This window comes from Salvelinus alpinus, chromosome 28, assembly GCF_045679555.1.
Source record: "Salvelinus alpinus chromosome 28, SLU_Salpinus.1, whole genome shotgun sequence".
Taxonomy (NCBI): domain Eukaryota; kingdom Metazoa; phylum Chordata; class Actinopteri; order Salmoniformes; family Salmonidae; genus Salvelinus; species Salvelinus alpinus.
In genome coordinates, this window is record NC_092113.1 from 1,038,904 (window position 1) to 1,063,918 (window position 25,015).

Sequence of the window (25,015 nt, forward strand, 5' to 3'; positions counted from 1 at the left end):
GACATGCTGGTAGAATTTAGGTAAAACGGATTTAAGTTTCCCTGCATTAAAGTCCCCGGCCACTAGGAGCACTGCCTCTGGATGTGTGTTTTCTTGTTTGCTAATGGCTGTATGCAGCTCTTTGAGAACGGTCTTAGTGCCAGCATCGGTTTGTGGTGGTAAATAGACAGCTACAAAGAATATAGATGAAAACGCTCTTGGTAGATAGTGTGGTCTACAGCTTATCATGCGATACTCTACCTCAGGCGAGCAAAACCTTGAGACTTCCTTAGATATTGTGCACCAGCTGTTTACAAATATTCATAGACCGCCACCCCTTGTCTTACCAGAGGCTGCTGTTCTATCCTGCCGATACAGTGTATAACCCGCCAGCTGTATGTTATTCATGTCGTCGTTCAGCCACGACTCTGTGAAACATAAGATATTATAGTTTTTAATTTCCCGTTGGTAGGTTATACGTGCTTGTATGTAGGAAGGAGAGAAGAGGAAGAAGCGGAGAGGAGAGGGGTGAGGAGGAGGAAAGGACAAGAGAGGAAGAGGAAGCATCTCATTTCATGTCACGATTTTCAAGCATGGTGGTGGCTGCATCATGTTATGGGTATGCTTGTCATCGGCAAGGTCTAGTGAGTTTTTTTCCTCTCCTGCAGACACTGGGAGACAAAATCACCTTTCAGCAGGACAATAACCTAAAACGAGGCCAAATATACGCTGGAGTTTACCAAGACGACATTGAATGTTCCTGTGTGGCCTAGTTACAGTTTTGAGTTAAATCGGCTTGAAAATCTAAAGCAGTACTTGAAAATAGCTGTCTAGCAATGATCAAAAAACAACTTGACAGAGCTTGAAGAATTTTAAGAAGAATAATGTGCAAATGTTGTACAATCCATGTGTGCTTAGAGACTTACCCAGAAAGACTCACAGCTGTAATCGCTGACAAAGGTGATTCTAACATGTATTGGCTCAGGGGTGTGAAGTCTTATGTGAATGAGATATTTCCGTATTTCACTTTCAATCAATTTGCTAACATTTCTAATGTTTTCAGTTTGTCATTATGCGGTATTATGTTGAGATTGTAGTGTTCTTAAACTATTTTGAATTCAGGCTGTAACACAACACACTGTGGAATAAGTAAAGGGGTATGAATTCTTTCTGAAGGCACTGTAACCCTGTTTTAATGTTACTCCTGAATCACTATGGTCAATAAAATACTTTCTTGAGTGTACTTTTAACAGAGCTGAGATTTATTTAAAAGTGCGTTTCAAGAAGATGATGGAGAGATGTTCAGCTATATAGAATGAATTAATACTGATCATTTTTGAGAGGTAGTGGACATGTGGTCATAATTTGTGCTCAAGGGGTAATTCTAACTTTCATTGAGAAACTGATTTTAATTAGATCAGTTAGGGGCGTTGTAAATGTTGCCAAATAATGACAAAGATATTGCTAAGAATCGGAGAGTAGTGTGATTCCCCTAGCGGGTCTCGAACTCAGGCCACCAGCACCAATTATGAATGCCCTAACCACTGTCCCAACAAGGGATATCCTTGGGGCATGGCGTATAGACGGGTTGGCTGACAACATCACGAAAATGATGCACTGGCACATCGATGTGGCCGGATGGCATGCACTGTTATGATTGTGAACGGTCAGATAGCTAGCAGCAATGACAAGAAGCTGCCATGTGGGGAATCGTAGGTGTCTTCTTTCAGCTTGTTATATCTTGTTATTGTTATCTGTAAATAGCCCATCCAATCTACCTCATCCCCATACTGTATTTATTTATTTATCTTGCTCCTTTGCACCCCAGTATCTCTACTTCCACATTCATCTTCTGCACATCTACCTTTCCAGTGTTTAATTGCTATATTGTAATTACTTCGCCACCATGGCCTATTTATTGCCTTTACCTCTCTTATCCTACCTCATTTGCACATGCTGTATATAGATTTTTCTACTGTATTATTGATTGTATGTTTGTTTATTCCACGTGTAACTCTGTGTTGTTGTATGTGTCGAACTGCTATGCTTTATCTTGGCCAGGTCGCAGTTGCAAATGAGAACTTGTTCTCAACTAGCCTACCTGGTTAAATAAAGGTGAAATAAAAAATATTTAAAAAATTGATTGTTTTCAGGTGTTTTGACTGATGTCTATGCTAATATGGATCAAATTCGCTAGCTAGCTAACCAACAACTGTAACAATGTATTTGAGAGACAACAAGGGCTCATTGTGCAAATATCTTTATGTTTTCAATAAACATTTGGAAACGAAACATTGTTTACATATTGTCAACAGTCTATGCCAACCCCTGCTATAATAATATACTGCAGTTGATTGACTGGTTCCCCGAGTGACGTCAAAGTCCATTGTTTCAGAACACCAAACGTCCAGAACGTTCAAACTACTTTGCAAACTGTTGGTTTAAACTTCTTGTAGTTTATTTTTGGGGTTCAAATGTTAATAGTGGTCAAAATAATACTATGGTACCTGGTGAAGTGTTTCTCCATGATCCCTTGTTTCATATACACCCTTTAACATTTTATTACATTTATTTCCATTTTTACAAAGTTCGATCGTGAGAAGAAACGTCAGTTGGCCGGAGCGATGTGGATGGGTAGCCAGGCAAGAATCTGATTCGATTTATCTGTATAACATTTTTTGAACAAACTTAAATGTCTTTATTTAAGAGTTTTCAGTGTTGTTTTGAAAGCTCTAGCCTATATTGCATTATCTGACATTTAGAACTATTCGTAAAATATTTTCTAACTATGAAATTTATATTTACACTATGTATACAAAAGTATGTCGACACCCCTTCAAATGAGTGAATTTGGCTATTTCAGCTACACCTGTTGCTGACAGGTGTATAAAATCGAGCACACAGCCATGCAATCTCAATAGATTAACATTGGCAGTAGAATGGCCTTACTGAAGAGCTCAGTGACTTTCAACGTGGCACCGTCATAGGATGCCCCCTTTCCAACAAGTCAGTTGGTCAAATTTCTGCCCTGCTAGAGCTGCCCCGGTCAACTGTAAGTGCTGTTATTGTGAAGTGGAAACGTCTTGGAGCAACAACGGCCCAGCCGCGAAGTAGTAGGCCACACAAGCTCACAGAACGGAACCGCAGAGTGCTGAGGCGCATAGCGTGTACAAATCATCTGTCCTCAGTTGCAACACTCATTACCGAGTTCCAAACTGCCTCTGGGAGCATCGTCAGCACAGAACTGTTCGTCGGGATCTTCTTGAAATGAGTTTTCATGGTCAAGCAGCCGCACACATGCCAAAGATCACCATGCGCAATGCCAAGCGTCGGCTGGAGTGGTGTAATGCTCGCCGCCATTGGACTCTGGAGCAGTGGAAACGCATTCTCTGGAGTGATGAAGTGGTTTGGTGAACCATGTTTGCGTGATGACTAGTAACTTTGCCTGGAACCTAAAGACTTCCGTTAACACGCTTCACCATCTGGCAGTATGACGGACGAATCTGAGTTTGGCGGATTCCAGGAGAATGCTACCTGCCGCAATGCATAGTGCCAACTGTAAAGTTTGGTGGATGAGGAATAATTGTCTTGGTTCCAGTGAAGGGAAATCAAAAAATATATATATGTATTGAATATTTAAAACATACAATCTACTTCCAGTAAAGCCGCTCAACATCTACATCACATTAGTCATCTAACAGGGCACGTCAACCAATGTCCCACAAGGTCAAAAACGGGTACCCGAATGAGCGATCCATGGGACCCGAACCAGTGATTCATCAGCCACCGGCCCAAGCTCCGCGAGGCCTCCAGCCCTCCAAGATCCCTCCCACAGTTCCCCAAGAGCTGCCCTGAACCATCCGAGAACCCCCCCCCACTTCATCTGAGACCCCCCTCGAGAAAAATTCGATAATTCCATTCCCAAGACCCCAAGCCCCCGTCCCCAATACACCAACAACCAACAAAATTAACAAAAGACAAAAAAGAGAAAGACAAAGGAAAACAGAACACAACAATGCAAAAAACAAGACATCAAGGACAACAAAAATCATAACAGCAAGGCCATCTGAATATGTTTGAGTGCATGTGTGGCACTATTTACATGTGTGTGTGTCCGTGTATGTGCATGTGTGTGCATTTGAATGAGAGTGTGTGTATATGCATGTGTATAAACACCTGCACAGCATCAGCCTCAGGCAAACCGGCATTAGCTGTAACAACACTGCCCCCTCAGTGTCATACAAACATACTTTTTGTTCTGTTCTTACTTTTATCTTTGACCGTCATTCTATCCCTCGCACAGCAACTCCACTCCCACTTGTCTCCAATTCCACATCCCAACGTAATATTGTACACTTATCATAATTAGGTTTTAGTCCAAAGAGTCCGGAAGTGGTTTGGTGAACCATGTTTGCGTGATGACTAGTAACTTTGCCTGGAACCTAAAGACTTCCATTAACTCTATGATCTAAAGCCTAGAGAGGCTCACATAGTCTTGTGACACACAGGAGACATGGGTTCAAATCCAGTTGGACACACTAACAGCAATAACTAATAATGATATATACCTAGTTGTCACGACTTCTGCCGAAGTCGATGCCTCCCCTTGTTCGGGCGGTGTTCGGCGGTCGACGTCGCTGGTCTTCTAGCCATCGCCGATCCATTTTCCATTTGTTTTGTCTCGTTTTCCCACACACCTGGTTCTCATTTCCCTCATTATGTGTTGTGTATTTAACCCTCTGTTCCTCCCATGTCTTTGTGTGGTATTGTTTGTAAGTGCTAGTGCACATTATGTTTGACTGGTGCGCTTCGGGTTAATTGTGCCCATACTTTGTATTTCTTATGCCATTAGTTTTACTATTAAACTGCACCGGCTATTATCAAGTTCTGCTCTCCTGCGTCTGACTTCCCTGCCACCAGATACGCACCCCTAACACTAGTGCCGTTCATAAGCTGTCACTATAAGGATATATATTATGACTGTTAAGATATTTGGAAGTACACATCAGGGACAAACTGAATTGGTCCACCCACACAGATAGCGTTGTGAAGAAGGCGCAGCAGCGCCTCTTCAACCTCAGGAGGCTGAAGAAATTCGGCTTGTCACCAAAAGCACTCACAAACTTCTACAGATGCACAATCGAGAGCATCCTGTCGGGCTGTATCACCGCCTGGTACGGCAACTGCTCCGCCCACTACCGTAAGGCTCTCCAGAGGGTAGTGAAGTCTGCACAACGCATCACTGGGGGCAAACTACCTGCCCTCCAGGACACCTACACCACCCGATGTCACAGGAAGGCCATAAAGATCATCAAGGACAACAACCACCCGAGCCACTGCCTGTTCACCCCACTATCATCCAGAAGGCGAGGTCAGTACAGGTGCATCAAAGCGGGGACCGAGAGACTGAAAAACAGCTTCTATCTCAAGGCCATCAGACTGTTAAACAGCCACCACTAACATTTAGTGGCCGCTGCCAACATACTGGCTCAACTCCAGCCACTTTAATAATGGGAATTGATGGAAATTATGTAAAAATGTATCACTAGCCACTTTAAACAATGCCACTTAATATAATGTTTACATATCCTACATTACTCATCTCATATGTATATGTATATACTGTACTCTATATCTACTGCATCTTGCCATCTTTATGTAATACATGTATCACTAGCCACTTTAAACTATGCCACTTTATGTTTACATACCCTACATTACTCATCTCATGTATAGACTGTACACTATACCATCTACTGCATCTTGCCTATGCCGTTCTGTACAATCACTCATATATCTTTATGTACATATTCTTTATTCCTTTATACTTGTGTGTATAAGGTAGTAGTTGTGGAATTGTTAGGTTAGATTACTTGTTGGTTATTACTGCATTGTCGGAACTAGAAGCACAAGCATTTCGCTACACTCGCATTAACATCTGCTAACCATGTGTATGTGACAAATAAAATTTGATTTGATACCAATTTAAATGATAGGCTAACAGCTTTAAATGTGTGCAAATTGTAGTTACACTTTATGTACATTTATCAGCCATTATTACTTAAAATGTTGATCAATGCAATTGATACAATATCCATATGCTATTGGAAATATAAAACAATAGAGGAAAAACAGTGTAAAGAGTATTGTGCATATAGTTATGTCGTTTAAGATAACAATTTAACAAATCATGAACTTGACAAGACATCCTAAGAGACTCAATTGTAACTTACAAAACAAACACATTTCTCATTTCTGGAGAGGTGGAGGAGCGGACGAGAGGATCGGTAACTGACAGACTGAATGAAAGGAGGATGAGAGGATAGGTCACTGAGGTCCTACAGAGGGGGTATAGAGGGTATTGGGTAGATATCAATGAAAGACAGAGGGTAGAGACGGAGTGGGGGAAAGAGGGAGGACAGGAGAGCGGTGACAGACAGAGAGGGAAGAGAGACGGAGTGGGGGAAAGAGGGAGGAGATGAGAGCGGTGACAGACAGAGAGGGAAGAGAGACGGAGTGGGGGAAAGAGGGAGGAGAGGAGAGTGGTGACAGACAGACAGTTCTCTCCTCTAACTCTTTAATCTCTGAGCCACAGGCAGAAGCAAGGACTAGTCAGCACCTCTGCTGCCAACTTCCCCTTTCCCTCTCCCCCTCTCTCTCTCCTATCCTCTCCCTCCCCTATCCTCTCCCCCTCTCTCTCTCCTTTCTGCTCTCATATTCTATCACTCTACATCTGACCTTCTCTCATCCTTTTTCTCACTCAAATGTTTACCCTCTATTTCTACCCTCTGACCCACTCTCACTCTATTTCTCTCTCACTATACCCACTCACTTATTTATTTTGTCTCCCTCTCCACCTTCCTCTCCTTGTCTTCCTTGATGGTAGTCTGGAACCAACAGGACACTGAACAGCTTCTACCCCCAAGCCATAAGACTGCTACACAAGACTAAAATGTATCAAATGGCTATCCGGACTACCTGCATTGACCATTTTTTGCACTAACTAGATATACACACACACTGGACTCTACCCTGCGCTATTATCTATTGACCTGTGTATTACATTAGTTAGCCCTTGCCACAAGGGAACCACTCACTGTAGTATTTTGGTCCTCTATATCCCACTGGTTCAGTGGTACGGTCCAATGGGCATGGCCCTAAGGCAGACAAAGCTGTTGGGATGCTTGGCCAGCATTAGAGGGTTGCCATCCAGTCTCACCTCCTCCATGTTGGCTCTGATGTACTGAGTATTGTTGCCTTGGCAGAAGGTCTCATCCGATAGCGTGGTGATATTACTGTTCTGCAAGGGGAGTGCATTAGAAGACAGATGTTGGCTTGTAATGACTTTTTTGTTCTGTTATATATAATTCTGCATTTACCTGCACATACATGTATACTCTAAAATGTGTTAGGTGAAAGATACATATTTGTCCAAATGTTATTGCTGTGGGAGGGATAGTTGTAAACAGACATATAGGTGCACAATGTGGAGACTCTCTGGAAGTTGTGGTATCGTCTCCAGCTCGTTATTGCCAAGGTAGAGGTACGCCATTTTAGTGAGTTTCAGAGAAAATATGTTTGTTGTATGTTTACATGCTGCAGGGTATTGCAGGTAAGATTAATGTTAGCCATGGAAATTGTTGTTCAAATTATATTGACATTCAAGGCAACCATTACTCAGACTGTACATATTTACTGTATGTAAGAAGAATGTATGCTCCAGGATCTTGGACTGACTTCCTGGCTTACCTTAAAAGCAGTTGATTTTACACCCTTGGTTGTAAGTTGGTTGTTATTGTCATTGAAGGACACGAGTTTGGCAGGTAACATGGGTAGTTTGGCCAGCTTGTTCTGAGATATTGAGCTCTTCAAGGAGTGCAAACTTTGAGAAAGCTCCATCTTCTATCTCAGAGATTAGGTTCCCAATCAGATCGATTCTTCTCAAGGTTGCAGTAAAACGTTAAAGACCATCAACTTTAGAGATGTTCACTGAAAAAGGAAGTGAGAAGTGAATAACATCTTACATTTGGTCAAAGAAATGTCCACAGTGTTACAAAGTTACTCTAATAGATAAAGGGACAGTGTTCCACTAACCAATGTCTGCATAGTCTTTGTTGGTGGTTTTGGTCATTTTGTTGTAGCGTGCGTAGAGATATGCAGTTTCCTTGGGCAGGGATGGAACTGCAGTCATCTCAGGGGAGACCTCACAGTACACCGACCCAGTCAGACATACACACAGCAGGCACGTGGGCAGCTCTGAAAAAAATAGCCATGTCCCTTAAATGCATTCTCCTTAAGGACTTACAGGTTTTCCTATCGATCAGCCAAGTAATCCCTCCCTGTATTCATCTCTCTTCATTCTTATAGAAACCTAACATATGATTGTGCCATGGTAGTCATCAGGACACAACGTTTAACATTCCTGCTGTAATGTGTTTTTTTTATTCTTTTTTTCTGCATTCACAAATTGAATGAAAAAGAAATGGCTCATCAGACCTAGCGTATGGTATTAATAAATAAGTGGTTGTGAATAGCTTGAATTTGAGTAAATAAACTCACCACCCTCTTCTTTAGGAGCTGCTTCTGGGCTTGTATCTGAGTCTCCAGTAGTGTCATAGTCTGGGATGGTCACAACCTCTTTGTGGAATTGTTTAGAGAAAAGGTCTCCAGATCGCCTCACAAGAAAGACATAAGCTGGGTAATTTAATTCACACCAATTATGTTTTACAAACAGTTTCATCATCTGCTGAGCAAGTGTTTTTGTATTCTCAGACTCCCAAGGTATACTCTTCACAAACTAAAAGTACTCTGTTGACACATCATTTATGCAGGGATAGGGTTTGGCACCTTGACACATCATTTATGCAGGGATAGGGTTTGGCACCTTGTACATGGGACTTTCATATGCAAACCTTAAGCTTCAAAATTGTCGAACAAATTCTGCTAAGAAAGTTTAGAGGTATGGGATCGTGCCCCCAAAAAACATGTTCATAAACCCTAAACAAAAAATTGGTACAAACATTTACAAAAGATATTACCTTAGGTTTCCTTGCTTCCATGTATTGCTGCAGAAGAGAGCATCCACGGCACCAGAATGATGGTGAAAAAGAACCTCAGGTTCATCATTGTGTCTAACAGCTGGGAAGGGGGCAGAGCAGTACTGAGGAGAGCGGGCTAGGGCTGTGAGTATAGAGCTGAGATCTGAGTGAGCAGGAGGATCATTTTCCATCCAGTTTTAAAGAGAAGCTGCCACTGTAGTACTGAGGCTACTTTGCTGTCAAAGTAGCCTTCTCATCTCTGTCACGGCTGTTGAAGGAAGAGGACCAAGGCGCAGCGTGGTGAGCGTACATTTTCTATTTCTTTGAAAAGACGCCGAACAAAACAATAAACACTACAACCCGTGACGCTAAAGGCTATGTGCCATAAACAAAGTCAACTTCCCACAAAGACAGGTGGGAAAAAGGGCTACCTAAGTATGGTTCTCAATCAGAGACAACGATAGACAGCTGTCCCTGATTGAGAACCCTACCCGGCCAAAACATAGAAATACAACTAATATAATATAGAATACCCACCCCAACTCACACCCTGACCAAACCAAAATAGAGACATAAACAGGATCTCTAAGGTCAGGGCGTGACAATATCTTCCGTTTTGACAGCTTCGTTGTATAAAATTGTGAAAGCTGACAGTAGGCCGTGGATGCATGTCATTTCAACTAAACCATACTGGTTCATAAAATTTGAAAACAAAAGATTTAACTGTAATGATTTTTATTGTAAAGTACCGTTGAAATTATAAAATGTCATGGAGGAGAACGTTTTAGAATGTGATGAAAAGATGAACATGAGTAAAATGCATATCACACCCACTTGTTTGCCATTTTTTATGCTGTAGCATGCCCAACCTGTTGGCACAGACACCTGCATCCCCATGAAATCAACCATTATGTTGGAAAGGTTCATTTTGAACGAAAAATAAGACCTTTGTCCATATTGGATGGACTGACAAACCCGCTGTGCTATGTATGTCGGAAAAAAGTTAATGGAAAAAGGCTGGCTTTTAAAAATAATAACTGTTTATCTGGAAAATACTGAATGGTGTGGACAGAGTGGAGAGAAATGGAACCTGAAAGTAAAGAGCAATGGGATATGATTACTGGAATTTTGAACAGAACCCTTTTGCATGAAGTGATTATAAAATCTAATGCCAAAGCAAGCAATGAAAATGTCATGTTTTGTCATTGATTATCATGTCTTGTCCCTGTGCTTCCCTTCTATTCGTTTCCCTCTGCTGGTCTTATTAGGTTCTTTCCCTCTTTCTATCCCTCTCTCTCCCTCCCTCTCTCCCTCTCTCGCTCTCTCTCTCTATCGTTCCGTTCCTGCTCCCAGCTGTTCCTCATTCTCCTAACTACCTCATTTACTCTTTCACACCTGTCCCCTATTTTGCCCTCTGATTAGAGTCCCTATTTCTCCCTCTGTTTTCCGCTTCTGTCCTTGTCGGATCCTTGTTTGATGTTTGCTGTTCTGTGTCCTTGTTCCGCCCTGTCGTGTTTTTGCCTTCTTCAGATGCTGCGTGTGAGCAGGTGTCTATGTCAGCTACGGCCTGTGCCTTCCCGAAGCGACCTGCAGTCTGTGGCCGCGTCTCCAGTCGTTCCTCTCTACTGACGAGAGGATTTCAGTTTTCCTGTTTTGGATTTACCTAAGATAATATCCAGGAGTATCGGTTTTTGTTTAAGACTGGAATAAAGACTCTGTTTCTATTAAGTCGCTTTTGGGTCCTCATTCACCAGCATAACAGAAGGATCCGAACAAGAATGGACCCAGCGACTACGGATTCTCGCAACACTGCCGTCGAGTTCCAGGGAGCAATGCTCGGCAGACACGAGCAGGAATTGTCTGCTGCTCGTCATGCCGTTGAGACCCTGGCCGCTCAGGTCTCCGACCTCTCAGGACAGTTTCAGAGTCTTCGTCTCGTGCCACCAGCTACTTCCTGGTCTTCCGAGTCTCCGGAACCTAGGGTTAATAACCCACCATGTTACTCTGGGCAGCCCACTGAGTGTCGCTCCTTTCTCACCCAGTGTGATATTGTGTTCTCTCTCCAGCCTAACACATACTCAAGAGAGAGAGCTCGGATCGCTTACGTCATATCACTCCTTACTGGTCGGGCTCGGGAGTGGGGCACAGCTATCTGGGAGGCAAGGGCTGAGTGTTCTAACGATTATCAGAACTTTAAAGAGGAGATGATACGGGTTTTTGATCGTTCAGTTTTTGGGAAGGAGGCTTCCAGGGCCCTGGCTTCCCTATGTCAAGGTGATCGATCCATAACGGATTACTCTATAGAGTTTCGCACTCTTGCTGCCTCCAGTGACTGGAACGAGCCGGCGTTGCTCGCTCGTTTTCTGGAGGGACTCCACGCTGAGGTTAAGGATGAGATTCTCTCCCGGGAGGTTCCTTCCAGCGTGGACTCTTTGATTGCACTCGCCATCCGCATAGAACGACGGGTAGATCTTCGTCACCGAGCTCGTGGAAGAGAGCTCGCGTTAACGGTGTTCCCCCTCTCCGCATCTCAACCATCTCCTTCCACCGGCTCAGAGACTGAGCCCATGCAGCTGGGAGGTATTCGCATCTCGACTAAGGAGAGGGAACGGAGAATCACCAACCGCCTTTGCCTCTATTGCGGTTCTGCTGGACATTTTGTCATGTCATGTCCAGTAAAAGCCAGAGCTCATCAGTAAGCGGAGGGCTACTGGTGAGCGCTCCTACTCAGGTCTCTCCATCAAGATCCTGTACTACCTTGTCGGTCCATCTACGCTGGACCGGTTCGGCTGCTTCCTGCAGTGCCTTGATAGACTCTGGGGCTGAGGGTTGTTTTATGGACGAAGCATGGGCTCGGAAACATGACATTCCTCTCAGACAGTTAGGGAAGCCCACGCCCATGTTCGCCTTAGATGGTAGTCTTCTCCCCAGTATCAGATGTGAGACACTACCTTTAACCCTCACAGTATCTGGTAACCACAGTGAGACCATTTCCTTTTTGATTTTTCGTTCACCTTTTACACCTGTTGTTTTGGGTCATCCCTGGCTAGTATGTCATAATCCTTCTATTAATTGGTCTAGTAATTCTATCCTATCCTGGAACGTTTCTTGTCATGTGAAGTGTTTAATGTCTGCTATCCCTCCTGTTTCTTCTGTCCCCTCTTCTCAGGAGGAACCTGGTGATTTGACAGGAGTGCCGGAGGAATATCATGATCTGCGCGCGGTCTTCAGTCGGTCCAGAGCCAACTCTCTTCCTCCTCACCGGTCGTATGATTGTTGTATTGATCTCCTTCCGGGGACCACTCCCCCTCGGGGTAGACTATACTCTCTGTCGGCTCCCGAACGTAAGGCTCTCGAGGATTATCTGTCTGTTTCTCTCGACGCCGGTACCGTGGTGCCTTCTTCCTCTCCCGCCGGAGCGGGGTTTTTTTTTGTTAAGAAGAAGGACGGTACTCTGCGCCCCTGCGTGGATTATCGAGGGCTGAATGACATAACGGTTAAGAATCGTTATCCGCTTCCCCTTATGTCGTCAGCCTTCGAGATTCTGCAGGGAGCCAGGTTCTTTACTAAGTTGGACCTTCGTAACGCTTACCATCTCGTGCGCATCAGAGAGGGGGACGAGTGGAAAACGGCGTTTAACACTCCGTTAGGGCATTTTGAATACCGGGTTCTGCCGTTCGGTCTCGCTAATGCTCCAGCTGTCTTTCAGGCATTAGTTAATGATGTACTGAGAGACATGCTGAACATCTTTGTTTTCGTTTACCTTGACGATATCCTGATTTTTTTCACCGTCACTCGAGATTCATGTTCAGCACGTTCGACGTGTACTCCAGCGCCTTTTAGAGAATTGTCTCTACGTGAAGGCTGAGAAGTGCGCCTTTCATGTCTCCTCTGTCACATTTCTCGGTTCTGTTATTTCCGCTGAGGGCATTCAGATGGATCCCGCTAAGGTCCAGGCTGTCAGCGATTGGCCCGTTCCTAAGTCACGTGTCGAGTTGCAGCGCTTTCTCGGTTTCGCTAATTTCTATCGGCGTTTCATTTGTAATTTCGGTCAAGTGGCTGCCCCTCTCACAGCTCTGACTTCTGTCAAGACGTGCTTTAAGTGGTCCGGTTCCGCCCAGGGAGCTTTTGATCTCCTCAAGAAGCGTTTTACATCCGCTCCTATCCTTGTTACTCCTGACGTCACTAAACAATTCATTGTCGAGGTTGACGCTTCAGAGGTGGGCGTGGGAGCCATTCTGTCCCAGCGCTTCCATTCTGACGATAAGGTTCATCCTTGCGCTTATTTTTCTCATCGCCTGTCGCCATCGGAACGCAACTATGATGTGGGTAACCGCGAACTGCTCGCCATCCGCTTAGCCATAGGCGAATGGCGACAGTGGTTGGAGGGGGCGACCGTTCCTTTTGTCGTTTGGACTGACCATAAGAACCTTGAGTACATCCGTTCTGCCAAACGACTTAATGCACGTCAAGCTCGTTGGGCGTTGTTTTTCGCTCGTTTCGAGTTCGTGATTTCTTATCGCCCGGGAAATAAGAACACCAAGCCTGATGCCTTATCCCGTCTCTTTAGTTCTTCTGTGGCTTCTACCGACCCCGAGGGGATTCTCCCTGAAGGGCGTGTTGTCGGGTTGACTGTCTGGGGAATTGAGAGACAGGTAAAGCAAGCACTCACTCACACTGCGTCGCCGCGCGCTTGTCCTAGTAACCTTCTGTTCGTTCCTGTCTCTACTCGTCTGGCTGTTCTTCAGTGGGCTCACTCTGCCAAGTTAGCTGGCCACCCCGGCGTTCGGGGTACGCTTGCTTCTATTCGCCAGCGGTTTTGGTGGCCTACTCAGGAGCGTGACACGCGCCGTTTCGTGGCTGCTTGTTCGGACTGCGCGCAGACTAAGTCAGGTAACTCTCCTCCTGCCGGTCGTCTCAGACCGCTTCCCATTCCTTCTCGACCATGGTCTCACATCGCCTTAGACTTTATTACCGGTCTGCCTTCGTCTGCGGGGAAGACTGTGATTCTTACGGTTGTCGATAGGTTCTCTAAGGCGGCACATTTCATTCCCCTCGCTAAGCTTCCTTCCGCTAAGGAGACGGCACAAATCATCATTGAGAATGTGTTCAGAATTCATGGCCTCCCGTTAGACGCCGTTTCAGACAGAGGCCCGCAATTCACGTCACAGTTTTGGAGGGAGTTCTGTCGTTTGATTGGTGCTTCCGTCAGTCTCTCTTCCGGGTTTCATCCCCAGTCTAACGGTCAAGCAGAAAGGGCCAATCAGTCGATTGGTCGCATATTACGCAGCCTTTCTTTTCGAAACCCTGCGTCTTGGGCAGAACAGCTCCCCTGGGCAGAATACGCTCACAACTCGCTTCCTTCGTCTGCTACCGGGCTATCTCCGTTTCAGAGTAGTCTTGGGTACCAGCCTCCTCTGTTCTCGTCCCAGCTCGCCGAGTCCAGCGTTCCCTCCGCTCAGGCTTTTGTCCAACGTTGTGAGCGCACCTGGAGGAGGGTCAGGTCTGCACTTTGCCGTTACAGGGCGCAGACTGTGAGAGCCGCCAATAAACGTAGGATTAAGAGTCCTAGGTATTGTCGCGGTCAGAGAGTGTGGCTTTCCACTCGTAACCTTCCCCTTACGACAGCTTCTCGCAAGTTGACTCCGCGGTTCATTGGTCCGTTCCGTGTCTCTCAGGTCGTCAATCCTGTCGCTGTGCGACTGCTTCTTCCGTGACATCTTCGTCGCGTCCACCCTGTCTTCCATGTCTCCTGTGTCAAACCTTTTCTTCGCGCCCCCGTTCGTCTTCCCTCCCCCCCCCCCCGTCCTTGTCGAGGGCGCACCTATTTACAAGGTACGGAAGATCATGGACATGCGTTCTCGGGGACGTGGTCACCAGTACTTAGTGGATTGGGAGGGTTACGGTCCTGAGGAGAGGAGTTGGGTTCCATCTCGGGACGTGCTGGACCGTTCGTTGATTGATGATTTCCTCCGTTGCCGCCAGGGTTCCTCCTCGAGTGCGCCAGGAGGCGCTCGGTGAGTGTGGGGGTACTGTCATGTTTTGTCATTGATTATCATGTCTTGTCCCTGTGCTTCCCTTCTATTCGTTTCCCTCTGCTGGTCTTATTAGGTTCTTTCCCTCTTTCTATCCCTCTCTCTCCCTCCCTCTCTCCCTCTCTCGCTCTCTCTCTCTATCGTTCCGTTCCTGCTCCCAGCTGTTCCTCATTCTCCTAACTACCTCATTTACTCTTTCACACCTGTCCCCTATTTTGCCCTCTGATTAGAGTCCCTATTTCTCCCTCTGTTTTCCGCTTCTGTCCTTGTCGGATCCTTGTTTGATGTTTGCTGTTCTGTGTCCTTGTTCCGCCCTGTCGTGTTTTTGCCTTCTTCAGATGCTGCGTGTGAGCAGGTGTTGTTTGATGTTTGCTGTTCTGTGTCCTTGTTCCGCCCTGTCGTGTTTTTGCCTTCTTCAGATGCTGCGTGTGAGCAGGTGTCTATGTCAGCTACGGCCTGTGCCTTCCCGAAGCGACCTGCAGTCTGTGGCCGCGTCTCCAGTCGTTCCTCTCTACTGACGAGAGGATTTCAGTTTTCCTGTTTTGGATTTACCTAAGATAATATCCAGGAGTATCGGTTTTTGTTTAAGACTGGAATAAAGACTCTGTTTCTATTAAGTCGCTTTTGGGTCCTCATTCACCAGCATAACAGAAAAGGGAATGTATTCTTCTTACTAACACCTCCCTTTCTGACTTAAAAAAAAACAATCAAAAAGGTTTCCCCTGGTCTCTTGTGGTTTTATTTGCACGTTTTGTGTAGAAGTGTTTGTTACAAGTCAGCATCTACTGTCTAGCATCTCCTATAATGTTTTCAGACTCTGCAGGTGTCCACATCCAGAGATGCTCATACTTGGTTCATGTGATGATAACAGTTTACTTGAGAGCGTGTCCAACTAAGGGAGAAGCCAATATTAAGACAAATGCGTACCTAAAAGTATATGTAAGGCTTGTTTAAACTGTTGTGCTCAAACTAGGCTGTAGACATAAATGATTCAACTATCTCTCATTTGCTTTAACACAAATTAAAACCATTCCTCATCCTGAGTACCTTGACAGTTTTCCTCCATTTTCCTTGAAAATGTATACAGTACAAGGTTCTCCTCTGGCATGGTTTATGTGGCATGGTTTATATCCTTATTTGTTCTTATGTTTTTCCATGCCTCATTATTCCAATTGGCATGGTTTATGTGAGATATCTAAAATAATTTTTATGCAATAACAAGATGGTGTAATTTCCATTAAGTCACGCTCGTCGTAATGAGTAGACCAAGGCGCAGCGTGAGTAGAGTTCCACATATTTTTAATAAACCGAAACTCAGCAAAGCAAAACAAGCACAAAACTAAACGTGACGCTACTGTTGTGCACTCAGGCAACTACATGTAGACAAGATCCCAAAAACACACATGAGGAAATGGCTAGCTAAATATGATCCCCAATCAGAGACAACGATAAACAGCTGCCTCTGATTGGGAACCATATCAGGCTACCATAGAAATCCAAAAACACCTAGATGACCCACCCAAGCCCAACCAACACAGAGAATAAACAGCTTACTATGGTCAGGGCGTGACACATTATTAGTCATTCATTTATAATATTCATCATACTGTCAGCATACTTTTGCAAATCTCACTTGTACATATTCGAAGGTGATGAGATGAGGTCTTTGGTAAATGTTTTATACAGCAGATGTGTGGTCCTAGAAGTGAAATTCCCAGAGACAATATACACTCACCGGACAGTTTATTAGGTACACCCATCGAGTACCGGGTCGGATGCTCCTTTGCCTCCAGAACAGCCTGAATCCTTCGGGGCATTCTACAAGGTGTCGGAAACATTCCACAGGGATGTTGGTCTATGCTGATACGATGGAATCACACAGTGCTTGCAGATTGGATGGCGGTACATTCATGCTGTGAATAGCCCGTTCCATCCCATCTCAAAGATTCTCTATTGGGTTGAGGTCTGAGGACTGACCAGGCCACTCAAGTAAACTGAACTTACTGTCATGTTCCAGGCAATGTTTTTCCACTCCTCAATTGTCCAGTATTGGAGATCGCGTGCCCACTGGAGTGGCTTCTTGTTTTTAGCTGATAGGAGTGGGAACCGGTATGGTCGTCTGCTGCAATAGCCCATCCGTGACAAGGATCGACAAGTTGTGTGTTCCGAGATGCTGTTTTTTGTTTCAGGACAGTGGATCATTTACAGATGAAATTCACAATAAACTATTTGGGTTTAGGCAGTAATACTAAAATCTTAAATGTCAGAATTAATTACATCAAAATGTTAGGCAGAAATGATACACAAGTGCCCAGGTAAAGCTCTGAACATAAAATAACATGATAACAGCCTGAGACTGTTATCATGTTGAACGACTTGGAGGGACTTGACCTCCCGAATCTAATTTCTTCCTTGCAGCTGATCATGTCTGTTGTGTTGGCATTAGTTGGCACCGGTGGAGTGGACTCGTAGAGGACACAGATGGAGCCATCCTCTCCTATCCGAAAGGACACCTCAAATGGATCGACCCACATTGTCAGTTCACTGGGCAGCAGGGAGATGAGTTGTTCTCGAGTGAGTCCAAGCTGCTTTGCCAATCAACGGGTCCATTTTGTGGTTGATCCTGAGACATCAAATCAAATAAAGATATTGGTCACATACACATGGTCAGCAGATGTTAATGCGAGTGTAGCGAAATGTTTGTGCTTCTAATTCCGACTATGCAGTTTAATATCTAACAATATCTAACAAGTAATCTAACAAATTCACAACAACTACCTTATACACACAAATGTAAAGGGATGAATAGAATATGTACATATAAATATATGGATGTGTTTAGTCCCAGAGTCCTTAGCTTAGTGATGAGCTTCGTGGGCACTATGGTGTTGAACACTGAGTTGTAGTCAATGAACAGCATTCTCATAGATATGTTCCTTTTATCCAGGTGGGAAAGGGCAGTGTGGAGTGCGATTGAGATTGCATCATCTGTGGATCTGTTTGGGCGGTATGTGAATTGGAGTGGGTCTAGGGTGTCCGGGAGGATGCTGTTGATGTGAGCCATGACCAGCCTTTCAAAGCACTTCATGGCTACAAGCATGAGTTCTATGGGGGGGGTAATCATTTAGGCAGGTTACCTTCGCTTCCTTGGGCACAGGGACTATGGTGGTCTGCTTGAAACATTTTGGTATTACAGGCTCGGTCAGGGAGAGGTTGAAAATGTCAGTGAAGACACTTGACAGTTGGTCCACGCATGCTTTGAGTACACGTCCTGGTAATCCGTCTGGCCCTGCGGCTTTGTGAATGTTGACATGTTTAAAGGTTTTGTTCACATCGGCTACCATGAGCGTTATCACACAGTCATCCAGAACAGCTGGTACTCTTGTGCATGCTTCAGTGATGCTTGTCTCGAAGCGAGCATAAAAGGCATTTAGCTCGTCTGGTAGGCTCAAGTCACTGAGCAGCTCGTGTCTGGGTTTCCCTTTGTAGTCCGTAATAGTTTTCAAGCCCTGCCACATCCGACGAACATCAGAGCCGGTGTAGTAGGATTCAATCTTAATCCTGTATTGACGCTTTGCTTGTTTGATGGTTCGTCTGACGGCATAAAGGGATTTCTTATAAGCGTCCGGGATTAGTCTCCCGCTACTTGAAAGCGGCAGCTCTAGCCTTTAGCTCGATGCGGATGTTGCCTGTAATCCATGGCTTCTGGCTGGGAAATGTACGTACGTACGGTCACTGTGGGGACGAAGTCGTCGATGCACTTATTGATGAAGTCGATGACTGAGGTGGTGTACTCCTCAATGTCATTGGATGAATCCCGGAACATATTCCAGTCTGTGCTAGCAAAACAGTCCTGTAGTGTAGCATCCATGTCATCTGACCACTTCCGTATTGAGCGAGTCACTGGTACTTCCTGCTTTAGTTTTTGCTTGTAAGCAGAAATCAGGAGGATAGAATTGTGGTCAGATTTGCCAAATCGAGGACAGAGGAGAGCTTTGTATGCATCTCTTTGCGTGAAGTAAATGTGGTCCAGGATTTTCCTCTAGTTGCACATTTGACATGCTGGTAAAAATTTGGTAAAACTGATTTAAGTTTGCCTGCATTAAAGTCCCTGGCCACTAGGAGCGCTGCTTCTGGGTGAGCATTTTCTTGTTTGCTTAGGGCCTTATAGAGTTGGTTGAGAGCGGTCTTAGTGCCAGGTTCGTTCTGTGGTGGTAAATTGACGGCTACGACTACTATAGATGAGAACTCTCTTGGTAGATAGTGTGGTCTACAGCTTATCATAAGGTACTCTACCTCAGGCGATCAATACCTCGAGACTTCTTTAATATTAGACATTGCGCACCAGCTGTTATTGACAAATAGACACACCCCCACCCCTCACCTTACCAGACGTAGCTTCTCTGTTCTGCCGGTGCATGGAAAATCCCGCCAGCTCTATATTATCCGTATCGTCGTTCAGCCATGTCTCGGTGAAACATAAGATATTACAGTTTTTAATGTCCCGTTGGTAGGATAATCTTAATCGTAGGTCATCAATTTTATTTTCCAATGATTGCACGTTAGCAAGAAGAACGGATGGCAGTGGGAGTTTATTTGCTCACCTACGGATTCTCAGAAGGCAGCCCGATCTGCGGCTCCTTTTCCTGCGTCTTTTCTTCAAGCAAATGACGGGGATCTCGGCATGTTCCAGTGAAAGCAGTATATCATTCTTGTCGGACTTGTTAAAGGAAAAGGTTTCTTCCAGTCCGCGGTGAGTAATCGCTGTTCTGATGTCCAGAAGTTATTTTCGGTCATAAGAGACGCTAGCAGCATCATTATGTACAAAATAAGTAACACAAAACGCAAAACAACTAACAAAATAGCACAATTGGTTGGTAAAACGTCTGCCATGTTCTTCGACACCATCTTTCCAACTTGTTGTGTAATCTTTATGTCCAATGGCCGATGAGCACCGATACGTTTTTTCTATAATTTCTCTACATTATTTCTCTTCATATGACAAGGATTTGCCAGTAGATTGTCGACTTGATTCATGATGATGACTGCTAGCTAAGACTTTGAAAGTAAGATGTTGACATGATCAGTCCAATCAAAGCTACTCTACATATAATGTGATTTGAGTCATTTTATCTGTGGCCAATGACCTTGAGCCTTTTTGAAGGGAACTTGTAATTTAACTCTATGGCAAGACCCAAAGGGCTGAAATTTTGGATGTCTACCCTTACTAAGGATTTAAACTTGGCGATGACGTAGTGTCCCCATGAGTGACGGAACACTGAGCCAATCATGGCGCAATGCTCCTATTTTCTGCTGGCTCGCCCCACCACCATAGAAAGCACTGAACTAGGCTGAAACACCTGCATTTTGGAGCTAGTCCAAAATTACTCAAGAAAACAAAAAATAGACCATGTTTGTACGTGGCTTTATTAACTCAGTTATATTTTTTCCCCCTCATTGTTTGCAAACTGATATGTGACACGTATTAATGCCAAAATGTACATGCAAAACAGGCAAGCCCCCCCCAAAAAATGCATATACATATCTTTTATGATTTAGATATTTTGCTAAAAATGTGGGGCTCAAAACAGGTGGGTCTCTCACATGTCATCAGGACAATAAACTAAAACAAGGCCAAATCTACACTTCTTATCAAGAAGACAGTGATCGTTCCTGAGTGGCCTAGTTACAGTTTTGATTTACACAGAACAAAAATATAAACGCAACATGCATCAATTTCACAGATTTTACTGAGTTACAGTTCATATAACGAAATCAGTCAATTGAAATGAATTCATTAGCCCCTAATCTTTGGATTTAACAAGACTGGGAATACAGATATGCATCTGTTGGTCACAGATACCTTAAAAAAAAAGGTAGGGACCTGCATCAGAAAACCAGTTAGTATCCAGTCTGACCACCATTTGCCTCATGCAGTGCTACACATCTCCTTCGCATAGAGTTGATCAGGCTGTTGATTGTGTCCTGTGGAATGTTGTCCCACTTCTCTTCAATGGCTGTGCGACATTACTGGGTCGTTGGGTCGTCGGCCAGCCTGTCCTCTGGGTTTCATCCTCAATCCAACGGCCAGTCGGAGCATGCCAATCAAGACCTGGAGATGACTCTTCGGTGCCTCATCTCGGCCAACCCCACCACCTGGAGCCAGCAACTCGTGTGCGTGGAGTACGCCCGGAACACACTTCCCTGCTCGTCCACTGGGCTCTCGCACTTCAAGTGCTCCGTGGGTTATCAGCCCCCGCTCTTCCCGGAGCAAGAGGAAGAGGTTGACATACCCTCGGGCCAGATGTTCGTCCGCCACTGTCGGCGTACCTGGCAGAGAGCTCGGTCCGCTCTTCTCAAGACCACCTCCAGGACCGCCACCGGACACCGGCTACCCGCTATCATCTTGGGCAGAGAGTATGGCTGGCCACCTGGGATCTGCCCCTCCAGGTAGAGTCCCGCAAACTTCCCCCCCATTTTATCTTCCCTTTCCCTATCTCCAAGATCCTTAGCCCCTCTGCTGTTCATCTTCTGTTGCCGCCCACCGTCTGTATACATCCCATGTTTCTTGTATCAAGGATTAAACCTTTGTCTCACAGCCCTCTGTTTTCTCTTTCTGTTTGTCTGTTGCAGTCCATCTTGTCTCGTCAAGCCTACCAGCGTTTTTTTCCCCGTAGTCCTGTTTCTCGTCAGTTCCTGTTTTCTAGTTCTCCCGGTTTTTGACAGTTCTGCCTGCCTGACCCTGAGCCTGCCTGCTGTTCTGTATCTCTTGACACTGCCTTGGATTACTGCCCTCTGCCTGCCCTTGGCCTGTCGTTTGCCTGCCCACTATTTTGTAAATAAACTTTTGGTTATTTCGAACTGTCTGCATCTGTGTCTTATCCTGAGGTCTGATATCAATGGGTGACATGTCTGTTGAGTATGCAGCCATGGAAGAACTGGAACATTTTCAGCTTCCAGGAATTGTGTACAGATCCATACAACATGGGGCTGTACATTATCATGATGAGGTGATGGCGGCGGATGAATGGCACAACAACGGGCAAACTGCTCGCCCACACGACGCCATACACGCTGAATGCCATCTGCCCGGTACAGTTGAAACTGGGCTTTATCCATGAAGAGCACAGCTCTCCAGCGTGCCAGTGGCCATCGAAGTTAAGCGTTTGCCCACTGAAGTCGGTTACGATGCCGAATTGCAGTCAGGTCAAGACCCTGATGAGGATGACGAGCACAGAGATTAGCTTCCCTGATACGGCTTCCGAATGTTTGTGCAGAAGCGTTACACCGAGGCCTGTACTCTGGAGCGGGATCGATTTGGAGGTGGAGGGTCCGTCATGGTCTGGGGCGGTGTGTCACAGCATCATCGGACTGAGCTTGTTGTCATTGCAGGCAATCTCAACGGTGTGCGTTAAAGGGAAGACATCCTCCTCCCTCATGTGGTACCCTTCCTGCAGGCTAATCCTGACATGACCCTCAGCATGACAATGCCACCAGCCATATTGCTTGTTCTGTGCGTGATTTCCTGCAAGACAGGAATGTCAGTGTTCTCCCATGGCCAGCAAAGAGCCCGGATCTCAATCCCATTGAGCACATCTGGGACCTGTTGAATTGGAGGGTGAGGGCTAGGGCCATTACCCCCAGAAATGTCAGGGAACTTGCAGGTGCCTTGGTGGAAGAGTGGGGTAACATCTCACAGCAAGACCTGGCAAATCTGGTGCAGTACATGAGGAGGAGATGCATTGCAGTACTTAATGCAGCTGGCGGCCACACCAGATACTGACTGTTACTTTTGATTTAGACCCCCCCTTTGTTCAGGGACACATTATTCCATTTCTGTTAGTCACATGTCTGTGGAACTTGTTCAGTTTATGTCTCAGTTGTTGAATCTTGTTATGTTCATACAAATATTTACACATGTTAAGTTTGCTGAAAATAAACGCAGTTGACAGTGAGAGGATTCTTTTTTTGCTGAGTTAATGTTGCATTCATATTTTTGTTAAGTATAAATCTGCTTAAAAATATATTGAAAATGCCTGTCTAGCAATGATCAACAACCAACTTGATAGAGCTTGAAGATTTTTTTCAACTAATAATGTGCAAATATTGTACAATCCAGGTGTGCAAAGCTCTTATAGACTTACCCAAAAAAGACTCACAGATGTAATCACTGGCAAAGGTTATTGTAACATATATTTACTCAGGGGTGTGAATACATATGTAAATTCATATTTCTGTATTTCATTTTCAAGAAATGTGCTAAAATGTCTAAAACATGTTTTCACTTTGTCATTATGGGGTATTGTGTGTAAATGTGTGAGAGAGAAAAACATATTTAATACATTTTGAATTTCAGGGCTGTAACACAACAAAATGTGGAATAAGTCATGAATACTTTCTGAAGGCACTGTAAATTGAAAACACCATGTTAAAAACTGTGTTTGTGTGAGTATCCCTTGCCAAAAGACAAAAATAGCTATGAATGGATCAGTGATTCACAACTTGATGGGCCTGGCAACTGTAACACGCCGTAATGTGTAATGAAACCATATTCATGAACATCAGGAAACGTCTTGACAACTGGAACACAGAATTGTTCTTGCAACTTTCCAATGAAACATGTCTATAACAATATGTTACATTCTGAGAAAATGGCAACCGTGTTTGGTGGGACGTTTGGTGGGATGTTGATGGAATGTTCTCCTAACCCTCAAAAAAACTGGATGCAGGAATGTTCTCGCAGCGTTCTCATGAAACGTGTCTACAACATTAATATCTAATATTGTGAGAACATGGAAACCATGTCCTGTGTATGTTCGGTGGGACGTTGATTAAATATTCTCCTAACCCTCAGAAAACTGGACACATGAATGTTCTTTCAACGTCCCATGAAACTTGTTTAGAACATTAATATTGTACTGTATATTCGGAGAACATGGCAATCATATTCTGTTTATGTTTGGTGGAACGTTGATGGAATATTCTCCTAACCCTTCAGAAATCTGGAAACATAAATGTTCTTGCAATGAAAACGTGTCTAGAACATTAAAGTACTGCTTGACATTAAGGGAATGTTCTAATAACTTTCACACCTCAACATGCTAAAAGGGTTCTGAGAAGGTTTTTGCTAACATTGATAGAATCTTCCCCTAACTAACTGAATACTGGACTGTCAAACATTAGGGACATTTGGCTTCCGAGTGGCGCAGCGGTCTAAGGCACTGCATCTCAGTGCAAGAGGCGTCACTACAGTACCTGGTTCGAATCCAGGCTGCATCACATCCGGCCGTGATTGGGAGTCCCATAGGGCGGCGCACAATTGGCCCATTGTCGTCCGGGTTTGGCCGGTGTAGGCCGTCATTGCTGGCCTTCACAGCAGAGTTGCAAAGAAAAAGCCATATCTCAGACTGGCCAATAAAAAGAAAAGATTAAGATGGGCAAAAGAACACAGACACTGGACAGAGGAACTCTGCCTAGAAGGCCAGCATCTCGGAGTCGCCTCTTCACTGTTGACGTTGAGACTGGTGTTTTGTGGGTACTATTTAATTAAGCTGCCTGTTGAGGACTTGTCTGTTTCTCAAACTAGACACTCTAATGTACTTGTCCTCTTGCTCAGTTGTGCACCGGGGCCTCCTACTCTTCTTTCTATTCTGGTTAGCGCCAGTTTGCACTGTTCTGTGAAGGGAGTAGTACACAGCGTTGTACGAGATCTTCAGTTTCTTGGCAATTTCTCGCATCTTATAGCCTTCATTTCTCAGAACAAGAATATACTGATGAATTTCAGAAGAAAGTTCTTTGTTTCTAGCCATTTTGAGCCTGTAATCAAACCCACAAATGCTGATGCTCCAGATACTCAACTAGTCTAAAGAAGACCAGTTTTATTGCTTCTTTAATCAGGACAACAGTTTTCAGCTGTGCTAACATGATTGCAAAAGGGTTTTCTAATGATCAATTAGCCTTTTA

At 44.7% G+C, this 25,015-nt stretch overlaps 1 long non-coding RNA gene across 1 annotated transcript; it reads right to left on the reverse strand.

Moving 5' to 3' along the window:
* Positions 1 to 5,800: 5,800 nt before the first annotated feature.
* On the reverse strand, positions 5,801 to 8,673 carry LOC139556914 (uncharacterized). Its single transcript, XR_011671306.1, has 4 exons — positions 8,539 to 8,673; positions 8,074 to 8,235; positions 7,729 to 7,968; positions 5,801 to 7,279 (listed from the first exon to the last, which is right to left on the reverse strand). It is a non-coding gene; the product is annotated as an uncharacterized lncRNA (long non-coding RNA).
* Positions 8,674 to 25,015: the final 16,342 nt, after the last annotated feature.